This window comes from Heterodontus francisci, chromosome 37 (assembly GCF_036365525.1).
Source record: "Heterodontus francisci isolate sHetFra1 chromosome 37, sHetFra1.hap1, whole genome shotgun sequence".
Taxonomy (NCBI): domain Eukaryota; kingdom Metazoa; phylum Chordata; class Chondrichthyes; order Heterodontiformes; family Heterodontidae; genus Heterodontus; species Heterodontus francisci.
The window spans coordinates 45,960,075-45,966,491 of NC_090407.1; the positions used below are offsets into that span (position 1 = coordinate 45,960,075).

Sequence of the window (6,417 nt, forward strand, 5' to 3'; positions counted from 1 at the left end):
CTTTTTTTCAGCAGGACACTGTGCTTCCTGGCTTGGCTGGAACTCAAGCTGTTACAAATAGCTTCACCTACTGGGTCAGTGTTTCTATCTCTCTCTCTCTCTGGCTGTCTTTTTTTCAAGGATAAACTGCGTTACTTCTCACCTCCTGGTAGGAGACATTCTCCTCTCTTCCCATGGCGATTGCAAAATGGTCCACGACATGGCTACTTCACACCTCCTTTGTATCAGAAGAAAACATTCAATTCTGGAATTCTGGAAAGGATAGGTGTAAGATGGGTTTCATTAACATTTTATGGCTTTGAAGATTTGTCCTTTGTCTTTGTCAGACCGTTTGAATATACAAAAGGCTAATCCCCTTTATTCTTCAGTGGCCATTTTGGACCATTGTTCACTTTTTAAAATAAAGGTTCATTTTTAAAGGCAAAGTCCACTTTTCATAACTCTTCAGAGTTAGTCCATGCTTGTTGTATCATCGCACTTCCAGTATGCCTTACACTATTTATTTGAATATGTTCAATACGGGACAGATATTCAGGTTGGTGAGAACCGTGAATCTTATCCGCCAAGGACTGCTGAGTTGAGGATATGATGGAAGGTAACATTTTAAATTCTCAAACCCAGTCCTAAACCAGCTCCAACTTGTACACTGCCACTCTAACCGAGGCAAGTCATGAGTTGGTGGCCAATCCACTCTCTGCAGGTGGGTTGTCATCTAAACCCTTTAATAAGACTCTGTGCCTCCATTTTGACTGGGTTTTAGCACATGGAGGCCTTGAGATACCCAGCAAGTAAAAGGAAGCAAGAAAGGTCTGATCTGTGAGGTGAGCCTGTGGGCCAGGATGAACAGAAAACCTCCTTCCCGACAAGCGCAACAAGCAAACCTCCATTCAATCAGCCAGTTCCCCATCTCCCTCAACCCACCATACCGAACTTACTTTCCCAAGCTCCTTTCCCATTGGTCTCTCAATCAGGTTCTCTTCTGGACAGGAAACCTGTTGAAAAAATCTCTGATTAATAGTGTTGGGGGTCTGTGGGACCAGCAGCTACCTCACTCAAAGGAGGGTCTAGACTTGTGGAAGAAGATACAAAAAAAATCTAAGAATGTAGGAAACTTCCGAAAATAAATAAACTTTCCCCAGAACAGACATAACAGAAACTTTCTTACGTTTTAAGAATTTATTCTTGGGACGTGGGTGTCGTTGGTAAGGTCAACATTTATTGCCCATCCCGAGTTGTCCCGCGAAGGTTGCGATAAAACTGAATGGCTTGCTAGGCCACTGCAAGGGCAGTTATAAGTCAACCATGTCGATGTGGGACTGGAGTCACATATATTTCAAGACCATGTAGGGACGGCTGGTTTCCTCCCTTTAAACGATAAATCAGTTGGGCTTTTATGACAATCCAACAGCTTCAGGTTCACTTGACTGATACCAGCATTTTAATTCCAGATTTTAAACTGAACTCAGATTCTCAAACTGGCATGGTTCTAGTCTCATAACGTCCCACAAGGTTATAGACCCTCAGACTGGTGGGGTGTAGTGACTTTGAAATGTTTATTTGCAAATTATATTGCATCATCGCTGGCTTATGGTTAGGAATAAAAGGATTATTCCAGTAGATATAAGGGATAGCAAGGGAAAGTGAAATCAGACAGCTGGTCATTAATAATTCAGCAACAGCTTGTGTTAAGGTTCTTAGGCTCGGATCACCTATGTAATGCACATGTGTCTGCTGGGACATTAAACCTTGCCCCATAGATAAAGGATGAAGACATAATTTGAATTATTGCCACATCAACTTCGAAGATAGTTAAAAGAAACAGAAGAATACGGATTAATAATGTTACAGTTAGTATAGTTGTAGTTAAAACTAAGGCCACAGTTGCAATTAATTATATGAAGAGGTAGCCTGCAGTTATGTTCACAGGAAGTCACATACGCAAAGCTGATGGGTGAATAAATAAAATAACTATTTTGATAATTAAACTGGGATTAAAGGGGTTGGCATGCCTTCAGGGAGTAGGCATGAGAACTGTGGTAGGTTGATTTAGTATTTAATATTCCAACCAAGACACTGGCTAATCATGAGGGGATAGAGTTTAGGGTTGAATGTTACACGATAAAAATATTCTGGATTAATAAGAATAAATCGCATCAAGATTGTGAATAGAGGGGTAACACCCCTAAAGTTCATTGGCAGTATGAATTCTTCTGTAAAATGATTAATACATGAAATTTGGAGGGTCAGAAGATGTTAATAGTCAATGATTAGCTGTAGTTGAAAAAATTAGTCACAGAAGGGTGATTTCCCAGACAATAAAAGGGACGGCAAGCAGTGTGAGGCTCATGTGTTGGCCAAGGCAGTTTCTGAATTGTTGTTTAGGTTTTCCAGTGCATTTAGAGGTGGCTCTATTTGTGTAAGTTTGGGTTATCACTTTTTTCATAAGATGGAAAGGGAAATGACTCAGAAGCAGGTAAAGATTGGAAATTATGAGTGGATTTGATTCAGGGTTATTGGGAGTTAGCACTAAGGCTAGTGCTAGACCTGGTTTAGATCCTTACAGAGACTGCTCCTGATGTCGATGGATGTATATTTATTTCCAAAGTTCTAATGGGATAACTTCAATGATAATCAGCATAATAAAAGTGCCCAGCACAAGAGAAATACTCTAATTGTGGATCAAGATTGCCTTGAACAAAGCCATCATTATCTCTTTATTCTCATACTCCATACCCTTATTTATCAAACACAAAATGCTATTTGCCTTTTTATGGATTTATCTATCTGCGTACTCATTTCCATTTGAAAACCTAGGTCTCTCTGTTTCTCTATACTGTAATGAATGCTGGAGTCTGTAGTATAATTATGTTTTTAAAAACTAATTTTTTAAGTAGTGTAAGAAGGTTTTGGAGGCGACATGTGACCTCACACGAACTGTACTGAGTGAGAAGACAGGGATCCTGGTTACCATGCGAACAAGGACCTCAGATCACAGACCCTTTTAAAAGCAGAATACGAGGTTTTAACACTGGAAGAACAATGGGTTTTGCTCTCCCAGAGTCTCAGATCATAAACAGGGAGCCAGGGGCTCTGAAAGTGCAAACTTGAGTTGAATTTATTAACACCTGGAAAAAATGGAAGGCCTGGATGGTTCTGAAGTGGCGAGACTTGCAGACTCTGCATATTGGAAAAGACAAATGACTATTGACTTTTGATTCTGGATAAATTCAACAGGCTATCAGAGATCTGGAGGCTGGAAGAAATACTGGAAGACACAAAGACCAGCAGTGGCAGCCTCAGAATAGAGAGAGAGAAAACATCTGCCATCAGAACACTAATACAGCAAAATGCTGCTAAGACTTGGACCCAATTCGAAAGCAAAGGTTTGTGCAGGGAAAAAAAATCAATGGAGTCACCAGAGAGCGCCTTATGCAAGGAAGTGGAGGTCAAAAGTGCTTGGAAGAAGTGAGCGAAGAGGACATTGACTTTGAAAAGGACTGAGAGATCCAACCCATTGCAACTGGGAGGGGTTTGGGATTTTTAACTGCAAAGATATCACTTCAATGAGGATACTGTGTGACGTACAAATGTGGTGTGGGGTTTTCAAGTGTTTTAATATGTTAAAGGTGAATACTTTTCTCTGTCATTTAATTTATTAGCTAATTACAAAGTACTGTTTAGTTAATGTAGATTTCTAGTTTAGTTTATTTATTTTATTTAGAGATACAGCACGAAAACAGGCCCTTCAGCCCACCGAGCCTGTGCCAACCAACAACCACCCGTTTATACTAATCCTACATTAACCCCATATTCTCTACCACATCCCCACCATTCTCCTACCACCTACCTACTTCAGGGGCAATTTACAATGGCCAATTTACCTATCAACCTGTACGTCTTTGGCTGTGGGAGAAAACCAGAGCACCCGGTGGAAACCCACGCAACATGGGGAGAGCTTGCAAACTCCGCACAGGCAGAACCCAGAACTGAACCTGGGTTGGCTGGAGCTGTGAGGCTGCGGTGCTAACCACTGCGCCACTGTGCCACCCAAGTTGAGTTGTTATAGTAAAAATCTTAAAAAGTGAAATCTTATGTACTTCTTTAAATCTTATGTTTAACGTTGACGGTCTCACTGAGGTCGTAACATTACCCATTAGCATCTTCCCATCCAGCTTACTTTCATTCATATTTTTTCTTGCAACAGGCATTAACTCAGACTTTTCTGCATTAAATTGTATTAGCTAATAATTGTTTGTTGTCTTAAAGCCCCCCTCACTGTTTGCACAACACTCTACTTTTATATCAAGTCCAAGTCCAAATCATGTCAACATATGGAAAGCAAAGATAGACTCAGCACTGATCCCAGGGGTACACCACTTCCATGCTTCTCCAATCAAAGTAACAACCTTTAACTTCAAACTTTTATTACCTATTCATGTAAACAAAATTATTTCCAATGCTGCTACATTTTCTTGTATACATGTGAGAAATCTTATCCAAAACCCTTTTGAAAATCACATTATATCTACTACATTCTTTGTGGCTATCCACTCATTGCAACAAAATCTCAGATGCTTATTAATTTGATCCAGAATTATGAAGAGTTTGCCCAGGCCTGATATTAAACTAAATGGTGCATTGTAACTTGGGTTATCCTTTTTAAAACCATGATTTACATCACAATCTCTGACAATTGCTCAAAACAAACTATTTGGGAAATGGTAAGGATAGCGTGGTTTAACTGTCCTGGGACCTCAGCTGTTCTGTTTCCAAAGCTGGAACAGCTCCTGAACGTAACATCTTTCAGGGAGACAAAACTCTGATCACTCTCTGAGGAAAGCTAATTGGTAACCGTTTCCTAAATGAATAGCATTTGACTTAAAATCTAAATCTTGTATTTGACTTAATGATTCAAACCCATGGTCTCTATCATCTGTTTGCTCGCAACTTCATCGATTACCCTGTAGCTTGATTGGTGGTTATTAATATCATCCAAGAGATTTGGGAAAATGCATTTTTTAACTTATATATTGTACTACTAGAAGCAGCATGTAAAGGGTTAACATGCAAGGTCGTGCAAAGCATCTTGTCAGCCAAGTCAACACATTGGGAGTAATTTTAATCTAACCCACCCACAGGATAAGGACAGGATCAGATCAGCCAGCTGATTTACACCCCACCAGATTTCACTTTCTGGCCAGGTTGGGTTAAAATGACCGCATTGTCTGAAATAAGATGCCTTTAGGTGTCAATGTCTGCTTGGCCCCCGTACTGAAAGGGATCTCTGTATCTCTGACCACCAGAAATAGGGAAATGGGAACCTCCCGGATACCTGGTGACATAGTTCAGTATTAATGTCCCACTTATTACGCAACTCTCAGTCATGTTGACTTGTTTTCAGCAGTGAATGAAATATGATCATCTTCATAATGATAACTTGCAATATTCTTACCTTGCCAGTGCACATTCATACTTTTTCTCTCCACCATGGCCTTCATGCCTGTAGCAGGAGCTGATTCATTCTGAGGATGCACCATTACAGGATTCGTGCAGACCAGGCACCAGCTCAGTTACACTTCGGTGGGACCAGTCAGAGACATAGCTGGGTTTTCACCGGGGTGACTCACACTTCAGAAGTGAGCAAAGGCAGATGGTGGTGGCGGGGATTGTTGTGGAGAGACTGTGTCAGAGGGTGCAGCCCTCTCCAAGCTCTGCTCAACTGGACACAAGTGCTGCATCACAGGGATCATCGATGAAATGGATAATCATTGAGCTGTAGCAGACAATGTGCGATGTACTGACAGGCCTTCAAAGGACACTGACCATGATTGCAGAGAGAATGGAGGAGTCCCTCTCAAGCATGAGTGGGTCGATGACACGGAGCATTGGGAGGACGTCTTCTTGCATGGATAGAGTGGCCAACTCCATGGAACATCAATCACAGCAATCAATTGAGTCCATGGACACGTTGGCCATGGCTGTGCAGAGTCTGCCTGCCTGTCAACTAAATTGATTGACTGATACCTTAGCCTTGGCCTTAGAGGTCAGCACTGATCTGCAGCAAACTACTGAAGTGTTAGCAGTGAAATACTACTGAACCACAAGAGAGATGAAAACCAAAGGGGACATGGAAGTGCGAACTCCAATCAAAATGCTTCCACTTCTCACCAACTGCCCTCCACCCATCGCCCAACTTATTCAGTACCCGACATTCTGCCTCATCTCTCGAGGGCTGCGTTTGCCCCTACACAGGTGGAGGTGCATCAGTCCTTGGCGGGGCACTTATAGGCTCCAAAACCCAGAGGATGTTGGTCATGAGCATCTCAGCAGCCACAACATGGATGACAGCATCCTGCCTCTACCTCTGCTGAAGCCACAGGGGTTACATCCCAAAGGGGCATAAGGAAGGCTTTATCA

At 41.7% G+C, this 6,417-nt stretch overlaps 1 pseudogene; it reads right to left on the reverse strand.

Moving 5' to 3' along the window:
* Nucleotides 1-1,705: 1,705 nt before the first annotated feature.
* LOC137352034 (ATP synthase subunit a-like) lies at nt 1,706-2,250 on the reverse strand (annotated as a pseudogene).
* Between the last annotated feature and the right edge of the window lie 4,167 nt (nt 2,251-6,417).